At 36.4% G+C, this 27981-nt stretch overlaps 1 long non-coding RNA gene across 19 annotated transcripts in view; it reads right to left on the reverse strand.

Moving 5' to 3' along the window:
- Positions 1-9338: 9338 nt before the first annotated feature.
- Positions 9339-27981, reverse strand: part of LOC103672149 — a 44410-nt gene continuing 25767 nt past the window's right edge. For 10 of the 19 annotated variants that reach the window (XR_005832430.1, XR_005832432.1, XR_005832437.1 and 7 more), the window contains 4 exons: positions 26058-26252; positions 13425-13552; positions 11686-12066; positions 9339-10830 (listed from right to left, as the gene is read on the reverse strand). This is a non-coding gene — a long non-coding RNA (uncharacterized LOC103672149). Of the gene's footprint in view, positions 10831-11685; positions 12067-12188; positions 12344-13424; positions 13553-26057; positions 26253-27981 lie in introns of all 19 variants that reach the window. The other 9 variants (XR_005832444.1, XR_005832440.1, XR_005832447.1 and 6 more) reach the window with 5 other exon arrangements.

Consider the following 27981-nt stretch of genomic DNA (forward strand, 5'->3'; position numbering starts at 1 on the left):
TTTTTTTTTTTTTTTTTTTTTTACGGCTGAGTGAGTATTCCATCATATATAAAGAAGTATTCCACTTCTTTATTCATTTATCCATCGATGGAAACTTAGGATATTTCCAAAACTCGGCTATTGTAAATAATGTTGCTGTGAACGTAAGGGTGCATATGTGACTTCAAATGTGTGTTTCTTTCTTCTTTGGATAAATATCCAGAAGAGGAATTTTTGTATCATATGGTAGTCCTATTCTTAATATTTTAAAGAAACCTCCATACTGTTTTCCCTAATGGCTGCACCAATTTACATTCCCACCAGCAGGGCACGAGAGTCTTTTTTCTCTACATTTATGCTGACACTAATTTCTTGTCTTTTTGATATTAGCCATTCTGACAGTTGTGAGGTGATATCTCATTGAGGTTTTGATTTCCACTGCTTGATGATTAGTAATAATGAACATATTTTCATGTGCCTATTGGCCATCTGTATATCATCTTTGGAAAAATGTCTGTACAGATCCTCTGCCCATTTTTTAATTGGATTTTTTGTTTTATTGTTACCGAGTTGTATGAATTCTTTGCATATTTTGGATATTAACCCCTTATCATATATGTGATTTTCAAATATCTTCTTGCATTTGGTAGGTGGCCCTTTCATTTTGCTTGCAGTTTTCTTTCTTTTTTTTTTTTTTTAATTTTAAGAGTTTATTTGAGCAAAAATCGATTCAAAGGGGGTAGCACCAAACCGGAAGTGGTTATGAGGGCTCCGCCAACAGGAACTTGGGGAGAGACTTATAGAGAAGAGATGAAAGCAAAGCAAAGCAATTATTGATTGACTATAGCTAAAAGCCTAGTTGGCTATTTGTGATTGATTGTCCTTAGGTTTCAATTTTATAACCTTGAGGTATTTACAGGCTTAGATTTTGGGTTTGCTTATGTAGGTTGCCGGTGCTTTCGAGCCACCCCAGTCTAATGGCCTCCTTGTTTAATTAATTCAACAGTTGACCGAGGCTGTCCCTGAGTGCGACACTGCATGGAGCCTGGGCCACATGGAGCCCCAGGATCTATCTGTATTTTTTTTTTTTATAATGATTTTTTATTATATTATGTTAGTCACCATACAGTACATCCCCGGTTTCCGATGTAAGGCTCGATGATTCATTAGTTGTGTATAACACCCAGTGCACCATGCAATACGTGCCCTCCTTACTACCCATCACTGGTCTATCCCATTCCCCCATCCCCCTCCCCTCTGTAGCCCTCAGTCTCTTTTTTTAAAGATTTTCTTTATTTATTTGAGAGAGAAAGAGAGCACAAGCAGGGGGAGGGGCAAGCAGAGGGAGAAGCAGGATTCCCGCTGAGCAAGGAGCCGGATGCGGGACTCGATGACAGACCCTGGGATCATGACGTTAGTTGGCAAACTTAAGGCAGATGCTTAACCGACTGAGACACCCAGGTGTCCCCACAGTGCTCTAGATTCCTGAAAGTTAATTTATCCTCTATTCATGGGGTACCAAGTTAAAGATATTTATATATAACAGACCTTAAAAATTATGCTGTTGAGAACCACATAAACTTAATAATGTTTTACCAACCAAACATATCGAGTACTAACAGAATTATTAATGTACTTTTATAGTTTTGTTTTATACATTTTGATATGTTATATACATAATCACTTATCTCTGTTAGAAAGTTACCTTTGTAAAAATAAAATAATCATCATGTTTGTCCTGTTTAGTGCTCTTTCCTTGCCTTGGGTTCTACTCTGATCATCATCAATAGTATACATATGCTTTCCTCCTTTTGTCCTTTTGTTTTGTTTTGTTTTACTTTATTTGAAATCATTTAACTATCTTACTTTAAAATATTCTTATTTTGTTCGACAATGTGTCTCTTTGTAAAGAACATGTAATTGACTTCATATTTTGACCTAGTCTGAGAATATGTATGTATTTTAATTGAAAATTTTAACCCATTGATAGTTATTGTCATAGCTGACATCTTCTGCATTTTAACATGTGTCATTTTTGTTTTTATGCTTCTTTGATAATTCTATTGATTTCTAGTTTTGCTGTAAGAAAACTGATATTTAACTACTTATTCTAGTGCAGTTGGTAGTATCTGTTTTTATCATTCTACTAAAGATTGCCATCATATTACATAAATAAATCCATGTTTCTTTAATGTACCACATAAAATAAAACAAAATATATAATACAAAATAATTAATACCTCCTGCACCCAATATCCAGATTATTGTTAAATATTTTTATACTGTGTCTTTTTAAAGTGATCTTTGCCTCATTTTGAAATCATTCAAAAATTCATTTTATTAATTTAATTCTACATTTCATTGTCTAAATTGTTTATAACTAATTTATAATGCCATCATTGAGTTTTCTATTTGCTTTGTTTCTCATTTAGTTGAAATAGATCTTCACAGTTTATCTAAGGATAGAGGAATGGCATATGTTCTAAGGGCTTCCATACCTGAGACTTATTTCTGCTGCTTTCAAACATAAATGACAAATTTGGTTTTGGTTGAAATTCTTGAGTCTCAGTCTTGTTTTCCCTCAGAACTATAGATGTTGCTCTATTTTCTTCTATTTATTGTGAGATGCTATTTCGTTTGTTGTAAGTTGTCTAAGACAAGCTCAATTCTTATTCTAGGATAGGCACTCTGTTTGTCTTTTTTTTCTTTTTTTCCTAATGCCTCTAGGATCTTTTCTTTTGCTTATAGTTCCCTACAGTACAGGGGGTATATTTAAATAGTAGTGATGTCTTTTCATTAATTTTGATCCCTACAGATGAGCCTGTTCCATCTATATAGACCCGTCTTTCCTCAGACTAGAAACTTTCTTCTGTTCAGTCTAAAGTTTCACTTTGCTTTCATTTGTCTATTCTCTGTTCTCTGAATCCTCTTTCTGTGATCTTCTCTTTCAAAATTTTATTTTTCTTCTTTTTTTATTATAATAGAATTATCCAAGTGTATCATCCTAATTGCCAAATATTTTTCTATATCTGTAATTTATTACTTATGACAGTGTTTTCACATCTGCAGATGACTTTTCTTTTTATTTCTTCCTGATCTTTCTTTCTATAATTCACTTCATCTGGTTTTTAGCCATCTCCCTTTCATCCAAGTCTATTATCTCATCTTTTAGTTCTTGATTCATAAGAATCTAAATATTTCTGGATTTTGAGGAATACAGAGACAAGCTCTCTAAATTTCCCATGGTAAATGTTCTTTGAAACTGTGGTATCTATTCATATCATAAAAGTGAAATACTTGAATTTGACACTGCAGAATATTTTCCTAGGCTTCATATTAGTTTTTTTTCTCTATACATTTATGCATTAGGAAAAAATCTGTCTCGTTCAGTCTTCCCCTATTGCCTACTTGGTTGTCCTTGGATCCATTGCCTTAGATATTAGGTTGGAGGGATGGTTGATATGTATTATTGCATATAATTTTCTGAATATTTAAAACTGGAAACAACCCAGATATTCTTCAGCAGTTTTATGGTAGAACAAACCAATACACCCATACCATGGAATACTACTCAGCAATAAAAAGGAGAAAACTCTTGATGCACACAACATCCTGGAATAATATCACCAGAGAATTACACCGAGTAAAAAAAAGCCAATGACAAAAGTTTACATATTATATGATTTCATTTACATAACATTCTTGAAATGACAAAATTATAAAATGAAAAACAGATTAGTGGTTAACTAGGGCTCTAGGAAGGGGTGGGAGTGAGTGGAGAATGAAGGCAGTTATAAAAGGGCAAAAGACGGGTCCTTATAGTGATGGAAATGTTCTGTATCTTGACTGTATCAACGTCAATATTCTGGTTGTAATACTGTACTATCCTGTACTATATTGTACTAGTACCATGTTGCCACTGGAGGAAATGATGGGTAAAGTGTACCCTAGATCTCTATAATATTTCTTACAACTGCATGCTAATATGCAATTATGTCAAAGCAAAAGGTTAAATTTTATTTTTATTTAATTTTAATTTTGAAGATTTTATTTATTTATTTTAGAGATAGAGATAGGGAGAAAAAGCATGAGTACCGGAAGGAGCAAAGGGAAATAGATAAGCAGACCCTGTGCTGACAGCAGAGCTGTCAGTGGGACTCGATCTTAGGACCCTGAGATCATGACCTAAGCCGAAACCGAGAGTCAGATGCTTAACCGACTGAGCCACCCAAGTGCCCCCGGAAAGGTTTAATTTTAAAAGGATTTTTTTTTTTACAAAAAGGATATTTGGACATTTACCAAGAAACCACTAAAGGGACAAAGTGAAAAGATTATTTGACAAGCATGGGGAAAGAGCAACAAAAGATAGAAACGAAAGTGAACCTTCCAAAAATAAATACCCATGGGCAATATTCATTCTTACACTATATATACATAAAGTACAGTTGAGTACTTGCTCAGGTGAAATGAGCTCATTCAGGTCCTCTGGCTGTGACCCACTAAAAGATTTTGTCCTGAGAGAGGGAAGGAGAGAAAGTGAATCTCAAATTGATAAGCACTCTTTCTCCAAGGCATGGATTACCTCAATATGAGAGCTTTGGAATAAAACCCCATCTGAACCTTCTAGGATTTAACTTGACTGCAATGCTATCTGATTGGCTCAGAGGTCATTTATTTTGCAGTTCTAAACATATAAACTGAAATTTGCTATGATTTGGGAATCTTGCCTCTTTCACCTCTTGGTTGGTGCTAAACAATTGTAACAAAGCAGAATTTTCAGCAGTTATTCATATAGCTTAATGGACAAATCGATGGCTTTTTCTCCTCTGGCCTCTGCTGCTGTCTCTCTACATTTCATGTTATTTAATGCCCGCTCTGTCACTAAATTGCTACAGTCCTAATATGATAGTTCTAATATGATAATAATGGCTAATCCTCACTGAGTACTTACTATATGCCAGACACATGCCAGGCACTATTTAAACACTTTACATTTAAACTCACTTAATCTTACTAACTGTCCTGTGGTTGGCTTTTGTTATTATCACCATTTTACAGATGAGACACAGGGAGGTGATTTAATTTATCCTAGGTGACACCTGTGCTTCAAACACTGAAGCCAAGAAACAAATCCAAGTAATTTTAACTCTAGAGCTCATACTCTGAACCACTGTGCTTTACTGCCTTCCATGAAACTGTACTATGTAGTAAAGAATAAGAAAGTCCTCTAAAACTTGTGTGATACGAACGTCAAGTGTGACAGATTCTGACCAGTTAGACCTTACATTTTGGTGCAGCTGGATGACTGAATTTTGGCTACTGATACGTGAGCAGTAGTGATACATCACTTCCAGAGCTGACCCAAAAAACCTCCCTTCCATGATTTTCCATTTGCTTTTTCCATCCTTTCACTGAACACTATAGCCTTTAGGGACTTGAAGGAATCTGAATTCTTGCACTGCTGCTGACAGAAGAGCTGCCTAAGCAGGAATCCATGTTAGCCTCTTGCCTGAGTGAGAGAAAAACTTTTCTTGTTCGAAACCACTTAAATTTGGCATTGTTTATTGTTAGCCAATCTTGAGTAAATACAAGGTGTCTGTAATAGTATTTCTATCCATATTCTCTTCTTTCACTATTTTTCTTGTCTCACCCCGAACCAAGCCCTTAACACCCCAAGTTTTTGTTCTCAGCCCTCTTATCTTTTTTCTTTTTACTCACCCAGCTGCTCAGCAATTTTGTGCTTCACAGATTAGTTCTCTATGAATAAGTCCCAAGTTGTTTTCTTTCCCCATTCCTCTCTTTTCTAGAGTGACAACACTTCCCTGTCTTTTGGTCACCTCTATGTAGATGCTCTCCTTCTAGTCCTTCACACTCATCATGGCCAAAACCTGCCTTGCCTTCTTCGCTAATCTAGATACTGCCACCCTTGCTTCTGTGCACCCGGACTGGAAACAAAATCTTGGCTTTATCTTTGACTTTCTCTCTCCTTGTTCTCTCTCCTCACACTTCAAGCAATTGTCCCACTATTCTCCCTGTTTCCTAGTCTTTCTTTTCCATGTCTACTGTCACAGTTCTTTTCTAGATTGCCTCTTCTGATCTTTGTAATGTCCTCCTAATTGGAATTTGGGCTCAGATCTTCTTCATTCTAGTCTCTCTCTTTCCCCTGTAATCAGAGATTTAATTAAATCATGCTCAAGTCAACAATGGCTATTAGCTGCAGTAATAATTTTAATCATCACAATTTAATATTCAGTCATCAAAACAATAATAATACAAATAATTTTTAGTTTTGTCACATTTTCCTACTTTATGTTCTAAGTAGTACAGTTTTGAATCTAAACAGTCCCAGGCTTTTCAAGTACATGTTAGGATCTTCCTGTTTCTACCCTCACTTCTTGGTTTATCAAAATGGTGCCCTTTTTCAAGGTCTATCTTAAATGCCACTTCATTCATGAAGCCTTTTTTATTTAAGAGACACTTTTTATTATGAAAAATTAAATGGGCAAAATAATGTAATGAACCTTCATGCACCCACTATACAGCTTCAGTAGTTATCAACTTATGCCCAGTCTAGTTTTATCTGTACCCCTACCTCCTACCCTCCCTTTTATCAGGCATCAAGCTACATAAATCACTCCCTCCTCTTTTTGTAGCACTAACATTGCTGCGACCATTTTATAACTATTGGGATATATTTTATACCCTCTCCTAGATTTAAAGTCCCTTGAAGGTAAAATGTGTGTGTTGCTGCCCTTTAGCACCTATCCAGCACAAACCAGTGCCCTAAGTCTAATAGGAAAAACAATAAAAATTTTTAATTTGAATTGAAATACCTAATGTTATTTGAAAAGGACTTATTTTCCCCAGAGTTAATCATTGTATCTTTTGACAAAATTATTTCTATCCAAAGCCAACATGAGTACCAATCTTATTTTTATATTTTCTGAGAAGGAGATCCATGTGCTTCTTTAGTAATCCAATGCCCTATTTAGATTATCTCAGTAATCACTCAATTCTATGCTGAACCTTAGCTCAGGGTGACATTGGATAAATCATTTGGAATTAGCATAGTGAATATATTCTCTTTGCCTCTTTCCTTATTAACAAATTGCATCTTCCCATTCTAGCTCACAAGAGAATTACAAGATTAAATAGGGTAGTCACCTATTTATTAAACAAGTTATGAACCATTCAGAATTTCTTTTTTGTCCTTTCTAGATCTGTTGTCCAATTTTGTGTTTTTATTATTCATTAGCTCTCCCTTTAAAGGATGATGCAAAGGGAGAAAGAGGATGTTAGGCTTAAATTATTTAGCAGTGGGGTCAGTAAAAAATTTGGCAGGGTGGAAAATTAAAGCCATTAACTAAAATGAAGACCATCTGCCCTTCATTAACATGAATGGCAAAGAGTCATCGGTGAAGCATTTTGAATTCCTTAGAGAAAGTCTTATTTATGTTTGTTTATCTGTGTGTGTTTTTATCATGGACATCCTTAATTTCCTCAATTCTGATATTTCATTGATTCAAGAATTTCATCATGCCTTAAGAGTATATACATAATTGAAACATGGACTTCACAAAACCATTTACTGTATTGTCACAATAATTTCTAATGTTGAGAATGAGATTGTGGGTTGTATTTAGTTTCTGTTATGCTTATGCACACTTTGGACTGACATACTAAATCCAACAGTAAACCAAAAAATGGGATTATATAAAAGACTATGCAAAAGGCTCTATCTGAACAGTTAGAATATTTTGCAAGGTTGATGTGGAGGAACAAGTCATGGAGGTAACAAGTGAGACTGGGAATTACCCAGCCTGTCATTTCGGATCGTGTTTATAGTTTTTAATGCATTGGATGTGTGGTTACTCTGATTAAATGATGCCATATTGGGAGAGGTAGGAATAATTACATACTTTAGTGGTATTACTTTGGAGATTTGCAAAAATCTAAGGACGCATCTTATAACGGCCAGGCTGTTTGATATTGATCAAGGGATGTAGAGGACCTGGAGAAGTCGTCTGGTCTTCTTTACTTATGTTGGCTAGTGCCCTAAAGTTGTGCAGAGAAGCCTCAGGTCCATACTGAGATGTGGTGAGTGCCCCTATCTCCCATGCTCATCCCCACGTCAACCAGAACAGCTCTGCATTCACTGGTCTAAATGAAATGTTTTGTATGGTTGCTTCTTTTTTATTCTTAAATTTAAGTACTCACTGTTAAAAAATGTTTGAAAACCATTGATCAGACTTACCACCACCCCCACTCACTTCTACATAAGATTTTACTTGCACCTAAAGAATCTCTGACATATCAGGATCCCATTTTCTTAAAAAATTTTATTTATTTGTCAGAGAGAGCACAAGCAGGGGGAACGGCAGGCAGAGGGAGAAGCAGGCTCCCTGCTGAGCAGGGAGCATGATGCGGGGCTCGATCCCAGGACCCTGAAGTCATGACCTGAGCCGAAGGCAGACGCTTAACCACCTAAGCCACCCAGGTGCCCCAGGATCCCATTTTAAAAGTCCAGTTACACATTGTGTGATTATTAGTCCATGCCTGAGTTAGACACTGTCTTTTGGCATCTTCATTTCACATTTTTTTGGTTATCAGATCTTTAATTAGGCAAATTATCGAGTTCTTTCCTTAAGAATTTGTTTTTAAGTATAACCTTCCTCCACCCCTCATCTCTTAACTCTAGTTGTTCTTTATTGGTTACCAAATTACGGGCCATCTCTGTATCTTGGCATTTGTAGTCTTCAATCGCAGGGCACCAAAACTACCCACCACTGCACACTTGCATGTGTTCGAGTACAGTAGGGCTGCGGGGCCGGAGCAAGGTCTCACGCATGCTGGGCTGAATTCAGTCCCATAGCAACAATATCAAGGAACCACATCTCTGCTATTTTCGGTTGTGCTTCTCATTGTTAGGCCCAAGTAACTAATTTTTTATAAAGTCTGAGGAAGAAAAATGTTTTATTTTTCTTCTCTCTCTAAATAGAAACCGCTGCTTCAGCGTTATGGCAAGTGAACATGCATTTTTCTTAGTTCTGTGTTTCTTCTGTCTTTCAAGAAATAGCATATTTCCTCCCCATTGAAGAAATATTTTTCAGGACACACAAGCAATATATTCAACGTTAAGTCTGAGGCATGGTTGTAAGGTTAATAAATGCTTAATAAAACCGCCAGTTTGTTTACTTTCTGAAATCACATAAGAAAAGAAAAATATAACTTTTTTTATGTGTGTAAATTCAGTACTTCTGAAGCTACCAAATGGAAGATTGAAATCCTTCATTTATGACCCAGACAAATAAAATAAGGTAATAAAACACAGAGCTCTATCACAGTTATTTATTAAGTATTCTGTTTTATTTTAGGAATACTTTAGAGGAGGCATTCTTCACATTTAAAATCAAGAAATTTTAAATCAACAGTTTAAAAACTGTGTGGTACATTTTATTTTAATATTGACTACAACTATGGAAACAATTAGACTTACTCGTTTTCTGTTTGCTTCTATTCCTGGAAGATTTCTAATACAGTCTCAGTGACCAATTTTCTAGACGTCACTTGCAGCTTATGGGATTGCTTCCATTCAGTAATCATTAGGGCATTTGGATGCATTAAATAGGAATATGATACATGACAGATTTTGGTAATGTATATAATTTACCTTAAATACTTTGTGGTGATTGCCTAGTGACTACATTTATGTATATTATATCTATATTTATGTATGTTATGTATAAATACATATGTACATACTTTTAGAAACTACATTTTAGATAGACTGAATGTTATGTGTCTTCAATTGTAGAATATGCTTTTGTTTTTTCTGAAATGGCTCTTTTCAGTTTATTATATGAATCAGCTCTGCTAATCACAGTTAAACTTAAAAACTGCCATCACTTCTACATTGTTGATACAGATTGGATTGGCGGAAGTGGCAGAAGGGAGGGAGGTGCAGAGGTTCTGGAAGCAGAGAATAGTGAGGAAGTTGAGTGGTGGGTCCAGTAGTTTCTTTACAAATTGTAATCCAATGCAATTCTCCTTAGCTTTACATTTGCAATTATTTCAGGTTATGTAAATAGTTTCATTTGTTCAACATAGTAACTTCTCTTTCCCATGCTCATGTTCCCATATGAAAGTGTTGAAATTAAATATATATATTTATATATATTATTTATATATTTTATATAAATATATATGTGTGTGTGTGTATATATAATTTGCTGCTTTCATTTGGAGTCCCTGTCCCTTAGAAACCATTGCTTGTTTACTGCTTCCATTGCATCTTGCTGCCTGTGGCCTGCCTCCCCAGTTGAGTAGTCACGTGGGCTCCTTATTGTGCCGCAGCTTCAGCTGCCCTGAGGGATTACCAAGTTTTCCAAACTTTAGTTTCTGTCCTACTATCCCAAACATAACCTCAAATTTCGTGACTATCAGTCCTGGACTTTCCACCTAAGGTGATTAACAGATAAATAGAATACATTCTATACGACATGCCTTCCACTGCAGAGCTAAAGGTATATGATAGAAGAAAAGACAGTAGACATGTTTTATTTCAACATTAGCAAACTTATATGCATGCTGCGCTGTTTGTCACAAAATGGAAACATTTTATTTACGTTCTTTCATTGACTTTATTCCTTAGTGCAACCCTATGAGGAAGGTATAACTATTGTTCCCATTTTACACACGAAGAAACTGAAGCTTAGAGAGGTTTATCATTTTCTCAAGGGCACACAGATAAGAGAGGCTCGGAATCTCACCAGCTCCATCAACCTTCAACCTTCAGAGTTGAAGCTTTTAAGCAGTGCACGATATTTATCCGGCCCTTGAGGTACTCAAAATCTAATTAAGAGATAAAGAAACAAAAAATGAGAGAACATGAAACAATTAGTAAGCAATTATACCCCATTACATAAAACTGTTACATGGTGGTAATAACTAGCTTTCTAGTTTATAATCCAGGCTGCTATTTTAAAAAAATTATATATATTGGGGAAGTAAAGCCCATCTAACTATACTTCTAAGAGAAGAGTAATTGCAGCCTCAAAATGTGGGTTTGCTTTATAACTGAAAAGCTGAAAGGTACATAAAGATCATTTTTAAATATTATTCATGAGTTTAATCCCCTTTGTCCAATGTCTTTATTCCTTTTTTTTTTTTTAAGATTTTATTTATTTATTTGTCAGAGAGAGAGTGCGCACAAGCAGTGGGGGTGGGGACAGCAGACAGAGGGAGAAGCAGCCTCCGGGCTGAGCAGGAGCCTGTTGGGCTCAGTCCCAGGACCCTGGGATCATGACCTGAGCCGAAGGCAGACGCCCAACCAACTGAACCACCCAGGTGCCCCAATGATTCTTATTCTTACTCTCCCACAGGAGATTGTCTTTCTCATCCTAGCCTTACCACTCTAGGGACCACCCATCACTCAGACCTCAGCTCTTTTCAGTTCTGCAGATAGCTCATCCATTCGGCACTCTTACTGTACAGACAATCTTACTGTGTTAGATTCAGTACGACTGTCTTCAAGAGGGAACAAGAGTTCTTTCTTAAGTCAGATATTGAAGTTACTACTCGTTCCTGTATTTCTTAGTTTTTCTTCTCTTTTTCATCTTTAACACTTGATAAATACCGTCTCATTGAACTTTGCTATTCTGTACCACAGAGAAGGCTTAAATCACAGCCCAATGCAAGATTCCATACCTTATTCCAGATCTGGCATAGTCCACTTTCCCTGATTCCATTCAGCCAGTTCCTGAACTTGGAATGCCTTTCCTTGACCATTCTTCAGGTTGTCACCTCGGACTGCTGCAGGAGGCCATTGTGTTCTTTGTCATCTGTTTTTTCTTGAGTCTATCAGCATAGTTTTCCTGTGTACCCCTGTATCGTTTGCCTAGTTTCCTTTTAAGTCAATTGATAAAGATCCATGTCCCATTTTACTTATGTTCAGCATTTTGCACTTGTTGCAGGTACTTACATCTGCTTCTAGCTAATGAGACTCTCCAGGGGAAATTACAGTCTTCAGAGGGAAACATTTCTTCTCAATTGTGGTATCAGTTTTACAGAGTTGTGTAAGTTTAACCACTGGAGGGAAAAGGATAGAGGTATTTTGAACCAATGATCCCATTTTTACAAGAGAATTTATTTTAGAATTTCCTGGGTAGGCAAAGTTACTTAAATAAAGTTAAGAATTGAAGACTACATACCACATGTCCTGCTTTTCTTTTGCTTTCAGGCAAATATCCCTAACACCAGATTCATTGTGGTAGCACATTTGTGGAGTAAGTCTTTATTTTACATACTGAACATAAAGTAGTGCCTATGATTAAAACAGGCTTTTTTTTACCTCAGACTATAAAATCTGCAGCAAAAATAATGGGAAAGAAAACATTTATAGGTATTAGAGTCAGGTTTGCTACTGTGTGTGTGTGTTTGTGTATTTGCTCAAAATTACTATTCTAAGAAAGAGCAATTAAAGTAAGATACAATCAAAAGTGAAAAGATAGTAGTCCCTCCCTTTTAAGTGAAAAAAGATCCCTGGTCCAACTAGGGAGTGCTGACTTGGAAAAATTGGTAGTTTGACACTGTGAAAGAAATAAAATTGTCATGAACAAAGGTGAAAGGGATTATATTTGTCAAGAAGGGACTCCTACTGGATGAACTGTCTGAGGGCTGTGGCATGTCGCATCTTGTCTTGGAGAGTTAATGACTGGTAATGTTGAAGGAATAGGTCTTCTGTCAGATCATTACAGCAGTCTAGTTACAACTACCTCAAGATGTAATGACTGGTTCAGATAAGGGGCCAAAATAGTTCAGGTGAAACATGACTCAATCCAATCACCTTTTCCCTGATTAGGAGAGCAAAGCCAAGGCAGTTTTACCTGGAAAGCATTACGCCCTAGGGTAAGAACACAGAAGGGCTGAAGAGTTGGCTTGGCCTCCAATTCTGTGTTTGTAGTAGACTATATTTTGCTCAGTCCTCGCTCTACTATAGAATATACTCTTTTTACTTAAGCATTCCAAAAGAGTGAGAATTAAAAATTAAAACTGGTAAGTTGAATGGGGCTGGATAAAAAATGTTATTGCTCCTTAGAAGAAAGGACAAGATCCTACACAGTTAAGGTACCTCAAGAATATCAAGAAAACAAAGGGGAAATTGTCTCTTTCCAAGAGTGTCAGAGGTCAGATTTGTGCCTGGTATAATGAAGGAGCATTGGTTTTTCTCAACTATTACTACACCCCAGATACTGATGAGTTTCTAGAAATCATATACTCATCTTAACCTAAGGAGGACATAGAAAGACTCCTAATGAGAAAAACACCAAAGGACATCATTAGGATGGGAAATAAATAATCCTCTAAACTGCACCTTAACAGTTAGTTTTAAAAATATTTTCATATGGTTTAAAAAAAAATCAAAGAAGTTTAAAATGGAACAGTACCTAGTTCACAACCCAGCTCATGGTAGGTAATCAGCAGATGTTAGTGTCGTTGTATTCCCTTATTCAAAAAGAATTCATATCCTTCATTCCAATTATAGAGTAGATCAATTATAGAAATTTGGACAATTCTAAAAAGCATGAAGGAGAAAAAAATCACCTTATAATTCAACTATTCAAAGGTAAAACACTTAGGATACTGCTTTTTCATTTTATTACCAACATTTTTTTTTAAGATTTTTTTAATTTATTTGATGGAGAGAGAGACAGCCAGTGAGAGAGGGAACACAAGCAGGGGGAGTGGGAGAGGAAGAAGCAGGCTCCCAGTGGAGGAGCCCGATGCGGGGCTCGATCCCAGGACCTGGGATCACGCCCTGAGCCAAAGGCAGATGCCCAACGACTGAGCCACCCAGGCACCCCTTCTTACCAACATTTTAAACACTTCACACACACACAGAAATCGTTGAACAAACTTCTTTTTACAGTTGCTCCAATAGTTAGATTTCAGGGCTAACAGTGATCCATTAAAGAAATTTTGATCTAGTGAATTATTTCAACACCTAGATTCATTAGACACTGTGTAAGTGAAGGGTATTGTAATATAGTTGATAAGAGCTTCAAAAATTAGGTTCTACCCCTGGCAAAGGGAGAATATCTCCTATTAAGCAAATTGTTTCACAGATAACAAAAGTACATATGGAGAAAATATCAAAAACAATTATCTGAAGGCATGGGAATGTGACCAAAAGGAATACAAAATTGGAAGGGAGTGGAAACATTGATAGAGTTAATGGCGCTCAGTGAGTTTCCTGTTTCTGTGGGGTTTTTTGGGCAGCTGGTGTCATGCTGGGTGATTAAAAACTAGATAGAAACCTGCCGTCTTACTGCCATAAAGAACTAATGTTCAATTAGCCTAAAATTTGTGAATAAGTAGATGCAGAGGAACAAAAACAGCTGATGGGACAAACAGAAAGCAAGTAGTAAGGTCATAAAATTAACCACCACCAGAATAATAGTTACATTAAATATAAATTGGTTAAAAACTCCAGAAAAGCAGTGAACAAAAAACCCAAAGAGTTCTTTGAAAGGATTAACAAAAGTGATAAACATCTAGGTAGACTGATCAAGAGAAGATAAAGAGAAAACACAAGTTATCAGTGTTAAGAATATAAGGTGTATCATTACAGATTTTAAAGACAGTAAATGGATAGTATGGTAATATATGAATATCTTTTTGCCAACAAATATAACAATTTAGATGACATAGGCAAATTCTTTAAAATATAACATACTCTAGGGGAGCCTGGGTGGCACAGCGGTTAAGCGTCTGCCTTCGGCTCAGGGCGTGATCCCGGCATTGTGGGATCGAGCCCCACATCAGGCTCCTCTGCTGTGAGCCTGCTTCTTCCTCTCCCACTCCCCCTGCTTGTGTTCCTTCTCTCGCTGGCTGTCTCTATCTCTGTCAAAAAAAAAAAAAATATATATATATATATATATATACACATATATATAAAACATACTCTAATGACAAAAAAAAAATGAAAAAATCTGAATAGCCCTTCAGTTGAAGAAACTGAAATTTTATGAAAAACCCTCCCACAAAGAAAGCTCTAGGCTTAGATAATTGCATTGGTGAATCCTATCAAATGTTTAAAGAAGAAATAACACCTGTCCTGTATAAACTCTTAGGAAAGGTAGCACGGGAGACCACTTCCCAAATAAAATAAATTGTAGCTATTTTAAAAGCACTGCAGTATAATTTTAAACAGAGAAAACATTAAACGTTTGAGCCTGTAACAGTAAAACAAGTATCTTAGTTCATTTGGGCTGCTATAACAAAGTACCACAGACTGAGTGGCTTATAAATAACAAGAATTTCTTACAGTTGTAGGGGCTGGGGAGTCCAAAATCAAGACATCAGGATGGTTGCACTCTGGTGAAGATTCTCTTCCAGATTCAGAGTCAGTAGAAGGGGCAAGGGATTGCTGTGGCATCTTTTATAAGAACACCAATTTCATTCATGAGGACTCCACCTTCATGACCTAACACCTCCCCAAAGCCCTATCTCCAAGTTTTGGGGGGTTAGAATTTCAATATACGAATTTGTGGGGGAAACAAACATTCAAACCATAGCACTATCGTTTCTAGTTTATAGGTAAACAGCAGGAACAGGTATAAGGAGAGTTCACTGCGTGGTTTAATAGTTTGTGTTTTCCTTTTGGATTTTAAAAGACAGCTTTAAAAAAAGACAGCTTTTATTTTTTGTTTCATAAGTTGAATAAATAACAAATATACATAGAAAAGAAAACAAGCGGCACCTGGGTGGCTTAGTCAGTTAAGCGCCTGACACTTGATTTCAGCTCAGGTCATGATCTCAGGGTCGCGAGATCTAGCCCCATGTCGGGCTCCGTGCTGGGCATGGAGTCCACTTAAGGTTCTCTCTCTCCCTCTGCCCCTCCCCTAGCTCATGTGCACTCTCTCTCTCTAAATAAAGAAAGAAAGAAAAGAACAGAGAAACAAAGATTATAAGAATGTAGACAGTGAAAGGGAAAGTCTCCTTTTCTTTTACCTGCCGTCATCTAGTCTCCATTTTCTTTCCCCAGAGGCAACCAGTTTTTTAATTTCTTAGGTTTTACGATGATACCCGCTGCATACATAAGTATATATGTGTATTAATGTATATGCCTATCCTTTTAAGAAACTTCTTTATAAAACAGTTGAAAATTTTAAAATATTTTATTTGTTAAAATAATCATTGCCCACTTTATTTACTCTCTGTATTCCCTGCTATACTTCTCAAGACAGGTGGCATTGGGTAGTCCCGGATACTTTGGGAATTTGGCAAGGGGGCAGTTGAGTTGAGGAAATTATTTAATTTGTATTTAGGGGAATATATTTGGGTGCTTCATGGTCAATTTGTGAAGTTAACTTTTCTTACTAGCACCCCCCCCCCATCATGTTGGAAAGGTTTTAGGAATTTTCCTTCTCACTGTCCTGACTCCAGGAAAATTGTAGAACCTAGGGGTGTATCATGATGTGTGTCCCATCTACCCAGCACTACAGATTATATAGATGGGGGTGGAGGTTAGTGGTGGTAGAGGAATAAGCTTGATACATACATAGATGGAAGATAATTTATGGATTAGTCTTCCAGTAATCAGAAATGCAAAATTATAAAGAAAGAAAATATAGGGAAAAAAGTGCTCTAGAAATTCCAGGCAATTAATAAAAATATTATATTATTTTTCTGAATTCTGTTATGTTTGTAGTACTATCTTTAAGATTTATAAATTTGAGGGGTGCCTGGGTGGCTCAGTCTATTGTGTCCAACTCTTGACTGTGGCTCAGGTCATTATCTCAGGGTCATGAGATCAAGCCCAGCCTCAGACTCCATGCTCAGCATAGAGTCTGCTTGAGATTCTCTCTCCCTCTACCTTTGCCCCTTCCCCACTTGGGCACCCCACTCTCTCTCTCTCTCTCTCAAAATAAATAAATAAAATCTTTGAAAAAAATTGTGGGGTGCCTGGCCGGCTTAGTTTTTAGAGCATGTTGATCTTGGGGTCATGAGTTTGAGCCCCACGATGGGTGTAGAGATTACCTAAAAAATAGTTTAAGATTTATAAATTTGTAAAATTTAAAATTTTATAATTTGTTCTCATTTCTTTTCTCATTCTAAACATTCACTTTCTTATCCAACTTTTACTTTTAGAACTTCAAATTGTTTTAAAGAGGGGGGCGCCTGGGTGGCACAGCGGTTAAGTGCCTGCCTTCGGCTCAGGGCGTGATCCTGGCGTTATGGGATTGAGCCCCACATCAGGCTCTTCCGCTATGAGCCTGCTTCTTCCTCTCCCACTCCCCCTGCTTGTGTTCCCTCTCTCGCTGGCTGTCTCTACCTCTGTCGAATAAATAAATAAAATCTTTAAAAAAAAAACAACAACAAATTGTTTTAAAGAGGAATCTCAAAATTTTATAAGCTATAGCCTGTACAAAAACTGGTTCTGCCCTGTTTAAGTTATAAAAGAAACTGAAGCAAAGAGATATGAAATTGATCAAGGGCAGGATACAGGTGCTCCTTAATTCTAGACTTTAGGAGAAAAAAAAAATATATGAAATGGGCATTAAAATTTAAATATCTAGGAGCAGAATAAAATAAGATATATAATTTCTAAACTGCTAAAATGAGAATGCAAGCTTGATTAATTCCACAGAAGGTAAGAAAGAAAAAAAGTAGTAAATAATATAAAATAAAATAGCAGGAAGAAATATAATCACAGGGGCACCTGGGTGGCTCAGTCAGTTAAGCGTCTGTCTTCAGCTCAGGTCACGATCCCAGGGTCCTGGGATGGAGCCCCGCGTCAGGCTCTCTGCTCAGTGGGGAGCCTGCTTCTCCCTCTTCCTCCATCTACTGCTCTGCCTACTTGTGCGCTCTCTCTGACAAATAAATAAAATATTTTAAAAAATATATAATCACAATAAATATAAATAAGTTAATTCTCCCTAATAAAATAATGCCCTTGTCTAATTGGGCTTTCAAAAATCCAGCTATATGATTTTTAAAAGAATGAAGGAAAATGGACTTTAAAATTATGTTGGAATATACTCATATCAGAACCACCTAGAAATTTTTTTTAAAAGATTTTATTTATTTGTCAGAGAGAGGGAGAGAGAGAGAGAGAGAACACAAGCAGGGGGAGCAGCAGGCAGAAGGAGAAGCAGGCTTCCTGCTGAGCAAGGAGCCCTATGTGGGATTCGATCCCAGGACCCTGGGATCATGACCTAAGCCAAAGGCAGATGCTTAACTGACTGAGCCACCCCAGCACCCCCCACCTAAAATCTTAATATCATAATCACATAGAGAAGTCACTATGTTAGAATCAGAGGGTAGACTTTGGGATAAAGGGATTTCTTTTTTCAGGACTCCAGGAATTGAGTAGATATGTTTGGTGTATCTGGGCACTGACATGATGACTGCTTGTAGAGAAAGAAATGGGGTACTGATGAGCAGGATAGAAGGTATGTTTACTTCTACTCTTCACCGTATGCATTTTTGGGCCCTTTTAGACTTAGTTTCTTCATTTATTTGGATTTTTTAAAATTTTTTTACCAGTTGAAAAATTTTTCACCAAACAATTGCATTGTTCACTCAAATAACTAACAGTTTTAATAGAATATTTAGGGGAGATCATCACCCATATGCAATTATGTGATTTATGACAAAGGTGCAAGTCGGTGGAAAAGATGATCTTTTGAATAAATGATTCTGGATCAAATGGCAACCTATACGAAAAATATGAACCTTGACTCCTTCTTCACATTATATATAAAATTAACTTGAAATGGATAAAAATCTAATGTGAAGGGTAAAACAAAGAAATTTCTAAAAGAAAATATAGGAGAATAGCTTCATGACCTTAATGTAGGCAGTGTTTTCTTAAATACAAAAAGCCATAACCATAGAGGAAGAGACTGATAAAAAAAGACTTCTTTAAAATGAAGACCCATTGTTTATCAAGACACCTTTATAAAATGAGAGAACAATCCACAGAGAGGATTCAGAACTACTGAAAAAGGACTTATAGCCAAAATATATAAATTACTATTATAAATCAGCAAAAGAAAGACAACTCAATGTTTTGAAACATGTGCAAGACTTGAACAGTCACTTCAAAAATATAGATATCTAGGGGTACCTGGGTGGCTCAGTTGGTTAAGCGTCTGCCTTCGGCTCAGGTCATGATCCTGGAGTCCTGGGATTGAGTCCTGAGGCCCCCCACCTCCCTGTTGTCAGGGTCACTGCTCAGCAGGGATCTGCTTTTCCCTCTCCGTCTGCTCCCCCCATTTGGTGCTCTCTCTTAAATATATAAATAAAATCTTTAAAAAAAATGTAGATATCTAAATGGTCAATAAACAGACAAAAAATGTTTCAGTATCATTTATTATGAGGGAAATACAAATTAAAACCATAATCAGATACCACTATACATGAAGGTTTTCAAAATCAGATACTATGACTGTTACGCGTTGCTGGTGAGATGTAAATTGGTACAATCCCTCTGCTCCTACCATTTCTATCTCCCCTATACCCGCTAGCAAATTATCATGCCACACAATTCCTTTGCACATCCTTTATAGTTCAACTAGCAAATATCAAGCACATAAGAATAGTTAAGCGTATAAATCTGTACACCCTCCTTTCCTATTCATTCATCCTACCTTTACTTTCTGCATGCTCCTTGTTTCCTTATTATAAGACAAAGAGATCTGTGTTTCCTCACTTATTCATGGAGGGATTCTCAATCTATCATAGCTTAACAGGTAAATGGTTTTTGCATTGATGTTATTAGGAGAGAGGGCATGTGGAATAGCTCCTTAAAGACAGAAAACTTAAAATTTTGTATTACCCTCAAGGGGCTCTGTATATACTAATCACTCTATAAGGAGGCAATAAATTTAGCATAATTATGGTCAGAAAAAAATGACCAGGATATTATGGAAGTGAGGTTCCTCTCACATTCTTGGCATGACAGTGGAGTGACCCTCCTATTTTGTCTGAGCATTACTTTCATTCTATCTCATTATAAAGTAACATATTTTTTTCTTTTTTAAAAAATTTATTTATTTGTCAGAGAGAGAGCACAAGCAGGGGGAGTGGCAGGGGGCCCAATGCGGGATACTCTCCCAAGACCCTGGGATCATGACCTGAGCCGAAGGTAGATGCTTAACCGACTGAGTCACCCAGTCATCCCACATATCTTTTTTTCTTTTGTAGATGCCCAGAGAAGCAAATGAAAACAAAAACGTCTTTTTCTCTTTCTCCTCATAGTCATAAACACATTGAAATCACTGTTTTCTGTGGCCAGAGATTTCCCTCTAGCCTCTCTTCAAATGTAGTCTGTGCTTTTCCAATCTTTTCTCTTCACAACACTCCTAGAGTCAAGTCAGAGCTTTCAGGAGCTAGAGTTTCCTCTTGATCCTAGTGCTTTCAAAATTCACTCTCAGGAAAAGGAATTGATAGAGAATTCACTTTTCTCCGTAGGTAACTGCTTCAAGGAATTATCTTTTAAAATGCAAACAAATAAATTTCTAATGGTGGGATTTTAAGGTCAAACAGACTGGTAAAGGGATGGAGGTTGGTTTTTTTAGGCTACTAATCTTCCCTCTAAGCTTTCTTCTGCTCCTTATGACTATAAATGATCTTTTTTCCAGGGAAGCTAGTTTTGTTTTCAAGAGACTAGAAAGTATAGCTATCTGATCTGCCTTTAGCCCCATGTAAATTTGATCTCTTTTCTTTCAGAGGTATTTCTTCAAAAAGCCAGGAGGAATTGTCAATGAGTTGAAGTTGAAAAAAGGTCTTTTTTTTTTTTTTTTTTTTTTTTTTTTTTTTTTACCTTTCCAGACTGAAATGACCTAAGTTGCAAGGACTGGGTGGTCTCAGTTTTTTTGGAAATTGCAAAGTGTTATTTTTTGTGGTTGGTAGTAAACAAAGAACAGAACACATCATTGGCAACGTTTATCTCAAGCGACCCTTTGGTTTATGGCAGCTTACAATGGACCTGTTTGTAGGTAGGGCCCTGAACATAATAAAAGACCAGTATTCACAACTTCTGTAAAAGGCATTAGCAGCTAACCAGGGTCCAACCATTGCTGCCTTTGTACTGAGCATGCAAAATGCTTCCACTGTCAAAAAGAGATATCATTTCAATAGTTTATAAACATACATAGTTTATATGGTGATTAAAAGTTGCAGACCTGCAGCTTTAACATTTTAAAGTCAGTCCCTCAGAGTATGGAAGGTCCATAATCCAGAGGGATGAATGGTATGTGTGTGTGTTACATTATACACACACACACACACACACACTTAATAAGTTATCATTATGTGAAGTACAGTAAGTAAAAAATGCAAAAACTCAGAGACTGTGGGCTCAATTCTTTTAAGTGTGTATACTGTGCCCTAGTAAAGGGTATAGATCTCTTTGAGGTTCTCATTTAATTCAAACTCTTCTTCCCTGGTCTTTTTTTTTTTTTTTTTATAAATAGTAAATATACTTTTTTATAAATAGTAAATTAACAAATAAACACCTGTGATATGGGAGTTAACATTAGCTTCCTTATTTAAAACTTGATAATGCAAAAAAACTTATAAACTCTGCCTTCAGTTTGTGTCTTTGACATAGACATTTGAAATTGGGTATCTATAAGGAAAGAATGAAGTTATCCAAGGAACTAGTGGCTGTGGACTAAGGGACTAGCAGGACAAAATGATTAAGTATATTAATGATAATAATAATTGCAGCTACCTTAGGTAGTACTTACCATGAAAGGAATGGCTTTATGCCCTTAATGTATACTAACTCATTTAATCCTTGCAAAACCCTATAAAAGTAATTATCATTCCCAATTTACAGAGGATAAATCTAAGGCAAAATTGTTTCTAACATAAGCCTAGTTAGGAACTGTCAGATTTGAACCTAGGTGGTCTGGCTCTGAAGCAACATTCATAACTACCAGAATTCATTCAATTAGCTAATCAGTTATTCAGTCTTTAATCAAATACATATCAAATTTGTATTATATTCTCAGCACTGTGGTAGGCTCCAGGGCATACATGAATGAGTTTAACTGGATATGGTACCTGTTCTTATAGAACATAAGGTCTCGAAATGAATACAAGCATTAATCAAATAATTATACAAACAAATGTAAAATTGCAATGTGACTTTGTACAAAGGAGATGTGTATGATGCTATAAGGGTTAGTCAGGGACACTGGGGAAAGTTTTGTTGCAGAACTGACATATGCACTAGGTATGAAGGATGGGTAGACTTCAACTAGACAAAGAAGAAAAGGAAGAGATTTCAAGGCAGAGGAAAGACCACATACAAATCCTCTATGGTGGAGGGGAACAAGAAGAGTTCTCGTAATTGAAGAAAGACCAATGAGGTGGGATCACAGTGGGTAAGAGGGAGAAGAGTGTAAGACAAGGCTTGGAAGGTTGGCAAGTCCAGATCTGGCATTTAAAGATGTTAAACTGGGCAGGGGTGGTGGTAGAATTACATGAATAGATTTGTGTTTTAAAAGGATCATTCTGACTTTAATATTGACGAGGGAGTGGAAGAGGACCAAAGGATAATGGATATGAATAAATGAGTAGGAAGATTATTGTAGTGGCCCAGGTGAGAGATGAAGGTAGCCCAGACTAGATTGATGGTGGTGATAAAGAGAAGTGGATAGAATCAAGCTAGGGTTGGCTATAGTAGGCAGAAAAATCAATAGGACTCTCTTGCAAAATGATCTAAGCCAATTTGGTCACATACAACTCTTCTGTTCTTTTTATTTATTTTTTTTAAGTAGGCTCCATGCCCAATGTGGGACCTGAACTCACAATCCTGAGATCAAGAGTCACATGCTCCACTGACTGAGCCATACAGGCACCCTATTTTGTTCTCTCTGACAGAAAAAAGTAGCCACCAGTTTTTGAGATAAGTGTGTGGGGTACTTTGACTCATCTTGATACTAAGTTGAAAGCAAGTCTCAGACCAAATTCTGGCATATAAATAGACATTTTGAAAATAAACAGTTATTAGTAAGGAGGCTTATATACGACAGTTCATACGGTCTCTTCTATAAGCTCGTTAAGTTTCAGCTCTCCATCCTTTTATGTACTGTCATGTTGTAGTTAACTGTTGCTGCATAATAAAGGACCCCCAAATTTAGTGACTTAACAAAACAAGAAATATTTATTTTCTCATAGTTTCTGTAGATCAAAGCTAAGTAAAATTGGCTGGGTTGTTTTGGTTCAGGGTTTCACATGAGTCAAAAAGTTGGCTGGCGCTATTGTTACCTGAAGGCTTGACTGGGGCTGGAAGACCGGCTTATAAGATGGCTGACTGACATGGCTGGCAAGTTAGTGTGGAGTATTGGCAGGAGACCTGTGGACCTCCCCATATGCATCTCCATTAGGTTGCTTGAACAGCTTCACAACATGGTCATTGTCTTCCTCCAAAATAGGTAATACAAGAGGACAAGGCAGAGTCTACAATGTCTTTTAAGACAGCTTTGGAAGGAAGTGGGGGGATGGGGTAACTGGGAGATGGACATTAAGGAGGTCAGGTGATGTAATCAGCACTGGTTATAAGACTGATGAATCACTGACCTCTACCTCTGAAACTAATACATTATGTTAATTAATTGAATTTAAATTTTTAAAAAAGAAAAAGAAAAGAAACTCTAAAAAAAAAAATTATGATGTCATTTAGCTCTAAACTCCCAGCTGTAACCTACATTCTGTTTTATATATGATACATTTATTGCCCACTGAGTAAAGTAGGCAATTCTCATAATTATGTCTCATAATTATGGACAAGATTTATGCTTGTAAATCTATTTAAATTAAACTGAAAAAATACCTTTAAAGTGTTATTTCTGATTGGAATATTTGGTTATCTTGCTCGAACCAATCATACTGAAAAATCTTAAATTATGGGTTAAAATGTGTGTTATCCAAGCAGAAGTTAAAATCTTTTATATGAATTACTATGTTTTTCTCTTTGAAAATTTTATAAAGCATTTCCAAAGCTCCCCCCCACCCCCACAAAAAAAAAGAAGACTTATCTTTGGAAGTCATGTGTCTTCATTTATAGAATATCTTATTGGTTACACAGGCTATCTCTATTCATTGTGGGAGGGAACTACACAAAGGGTTGAATAGTAAGGATTACTTGTATTAAGGTCAATGAAGGCCAATCTGAAGACTGGCTACCACATATGACTACAACATACATGAAAGATTCACTTAAGGTAGATGCAGCAATATTTAGAATCCTTTCAAGTAGCCAGAATCCACAGAATCAGTTGCTGGATACAGGGTGTTTCAGGGATCAAATCTGGGTGCCTTTCCTAAGGATATAGATTATGGTGCTTGTTAGATTTTGATTGCCTATTCTGAAAAAGTAGAATGTCTAATATATATTAGCCAATTCACATACTTACACCAACCTCAATTTCATCAATAAACCCACTGCTAATATTCATTATGTTAATTAGCAAAATTCTGGTGTTCAAGGTAAGTATGACTCCTCTAGAGTGTGACCTTTTTGCCTAAATATTTGCTGACCATACCTGGGAGTATGAATTCCCAATTATGGCAAGCAACAGCACTTATGATGTAGCCTAAGTTAACACACATAGATATTCACAAATAATACCACATTGTCTATGTTCAATTATTTTAAAGTAAATTAGACATCATAATACATTCTATAATTTAGAGAGTGCAACCCAAGAAAAAAGTAACTCTATAGGCAATGAATTACTGAATGGAGCTACTCATACTGGATAAAGTAACTTACAGTGGACATTACTAAATGATCATTAGCAGATCATTTCTGGCACTGTGGTATGTTGTAGAAAGAACCTGTATTAATTTTTATTTTTGAAGATGAATCATTTGAAACTATATTATAGAGTTATTTTGAGAATTACGTGAGTTAATAATTTCAAACACTTCAAACAAGTGTCTGGTACATAGTGAAGTGTTGGTAAATGTGATAATGATGGTAACGATGATGGTGGTGGTGATCATCTAAACATTTTAGCCAGATACATGCCTCTATGATTATCAGGTGTACTGGATACTGAGGCAGATTCCACTGATACGAGATTTCTCTTCAGGACCAAAGGACTTGTTTATCCAACTGCTGGGAGTGTTGTTGGCTCAAGATGTCAGCTCTGTCCATGAATTGCCTTAATCAAGGTCCCTTGATTACTACTCCCTGGGGGCAGTCTTTATCCATGACTGGTCACTGATGAGTATAAGAAGGCCGAGGCCCCCTACCTCAGCTTGGCCTCTGAAGGGCCACCCTAGCTTCAGAGGCATCCAGAGGGTTGGCTTAGGCTTCGTTATAACTCTTTCACAGCCCAAATTCTCCCTCCACCCAACCTTGCATTTCACCACAAGTGCTAATTCCAAGAAAATTCCCTAATAAATTTTCCTGCATGCCAATCTCCATCTCAGGTTCTGCTTCCCAGGGAACATGACTAGAAACATCGATTGTTACTTAGTGACTTAAAAGTGTGGATTAACAGACATATCCTGGGGGGTGCCTGGCTGGCTCAGTTAGTAGAATGTGTGACTCTTGATCTCAGGGTTTTAGGTTTGAGCCCCACTTTGGGTGTACAGATTATGTAAAAATAAAATCTTCAAAACAAAAAAAACCAAACATATCCTTTTTTATTGGTTGGTAATGATTAACACAAGGTCTATGTTTGAAATCTCTCTCTCCCTCTCTCTATATATATTTTATATATCTATGTAATTAAAAGTATTACCTACTTAGATTAGACATTTGAGATCTAAAGTTGGTGGTAGAGGCTAGCAGAATAAGTTATTAATTGAAATGTTTATCATAGTAAATATATTCTTATTAGAAAAGCTGGCAACTCACATATAATTATTTACCTGATGTATGGAAAGCACAAAAGGCCATGAAAATCCTTTGTTTTGTTTTATTTTTTTGAAAACTTTTAACACAGGCAATGTTACTATACAGAATCTATTTGACAGGACAGGCTAGGTAATACTGCAGTAATAAACTATAACAAAATCTCAGGGGCTTATCACATAAAAGTTCTTACTCAGGCAAATCTGCTAAGAGTCTAGGAATTTCTCCAGGGCAGCCCTTCATGTAGTGGCTAAACATTCAAGATCACTTTCTTCTTCTGATATCTCCATATCATTTTGATGGTTCATTCGACAGCATGGTGAGTCATGCACTGGAAGTGACACAGCAGCTCTGGCCATTGTCTATCAGTAGAACTAAGAAATATAATCTTTTACATATCCAGAAAAGGGAAGAGAATGGAAAATATTGGTGAACATTGGTAATATTACTCATAAGGACAGTCTTAGACACTAAGAGAGGCTAATATTTTAGTATCCAAAGGGTCATCTTATAAGACCATTTCACTCTTGAGACAAACTTTCTGAATAGATCTTATCCTAGCATAGGAATTAATTTTAAGCTCCTGTGTTTATCAAGAAATTTGAATGGAAACAAATTCAGTTAAGTATAAACAGAATCAGCAGCTAAAGTACAACCTGGCAAGGTATGAATAGTCTCTTTAGTCATAAGATAAACAGTAAAAAAGTAGATCACAATTGAGTGGCTGTGAAAATTTATGTAAAAATCTTTTCCAGAGGCTTCCTTGAAAATGTGACTGTAAAATTTAAAAACAAGAATAAAATATAAATAAAAATGGGCTTTGCCTGAATTTACTTTCGCATTTGACCATTTACTCCTCTAAAGAAAAGGAGTAAAATTACCATCAGGTAAGTATGCCTCACACCCTTGTTTCTATGGCATTCTTCAACAAGAAAAATGTTTCATATGAGAAACATTTCACATTATTGATTAAAAGACAGCTAAACATAAAAAAGTCAATGAAAACAAAAAGTGAATGTAGATACAAATTTCCTTGCATTCCAGAAACTTGAAGATAAACACAGATTTCTGTGTGTTTGTCTAGTTCTATAAAATTTACCACATGTAATAGACTAATGTAGTGATCACCACAATTATGATACAAAACTATCCCATTCCCCCAAAGTAACTCCCTCCTGCTACCTCTTTAAAGTCACGCCCTCCCTCTAACTCTAACCCCTGTTCACTGATGTGTTCTCCATCACTATTGAGGATGTTGTATAAGTGGAATTATATCATATGTATCCTTTTGATATTGGCTTTTTTTCAGTCAGTATAATGTCCTTGAGATGCATGTAAGTTGTTGTGTGTATATTGATAGTTCGTTCCTTTTAACTGCTGAGTTGTATTCCATGATATAGATGAACCACCGTGTATTCATTCACCCATCGGAGGACATCTGAGTGGTTTCCAGTTTTGGGCTGTCATATAGAGTTGATATGTGCAAACTTTAGTTTTCATTTCTCTAGAGTAGTTAGATTACTGGGTCTTATGGTAAATGTATGTTTAACTTTGTGAGAAACTGCCAAACTGTTGTCTAGAGTAGCTGTATTATTTTACATTTCTACCAGCAAAGAGATACAGTTGCTCCACATCTTGTCAATACTTGGTTTCATAAATAGTTTAAATTTTAGCTAGCCATTCTAACAGGTGTGTGATGGTATCTCACTGCGGTGTTAATTTGCATTTTCCTAATGGCCAATGATATTGGATTGTAATGATGTCTTACATAGTGTTTTGAACTTTTACAAATATTCAATTAATTCTCGCAAGTATAGTTTGATATATTTCAAGTGATAAAAGGCTGGTATTATGTAAATCTGGAAAAGACAGACTAATGTAATTATACCAATAGAGAATCAAAAATTTAAAACTCAAAAGGAACTGAAGGTAATTTAGTCAAACTTCCCCATTTTATACAGAATGGTGTATCTGAGAGGTTAAATGATTTCTCACACAGCAGGAATCATACAAAAACCACACTTCTGATTCTTGAATCTCTTCTATGATGTCCAATCAAGTAGGTGACAATTTATGCTTGAATCCTTCAAGGGACTGTGAATTTACTCTTTTTTTTT

The sequence above is a fragment of the Ursus maritimus genome, unplaced genomic scaffold, assembly GCF_017311325.1.
Source record: "Ursus maritimus isolate PB19 unplaced genomic scaffold, ASM1731132v1 scaffold_5, whole genome shotgun sequence".
NCBI classification, from domain to species: Eukaryota; Metazoa; Chordata; class Mammalia; order Carnivora; family Ursidae; genus Ursus; species Ursus maritimus.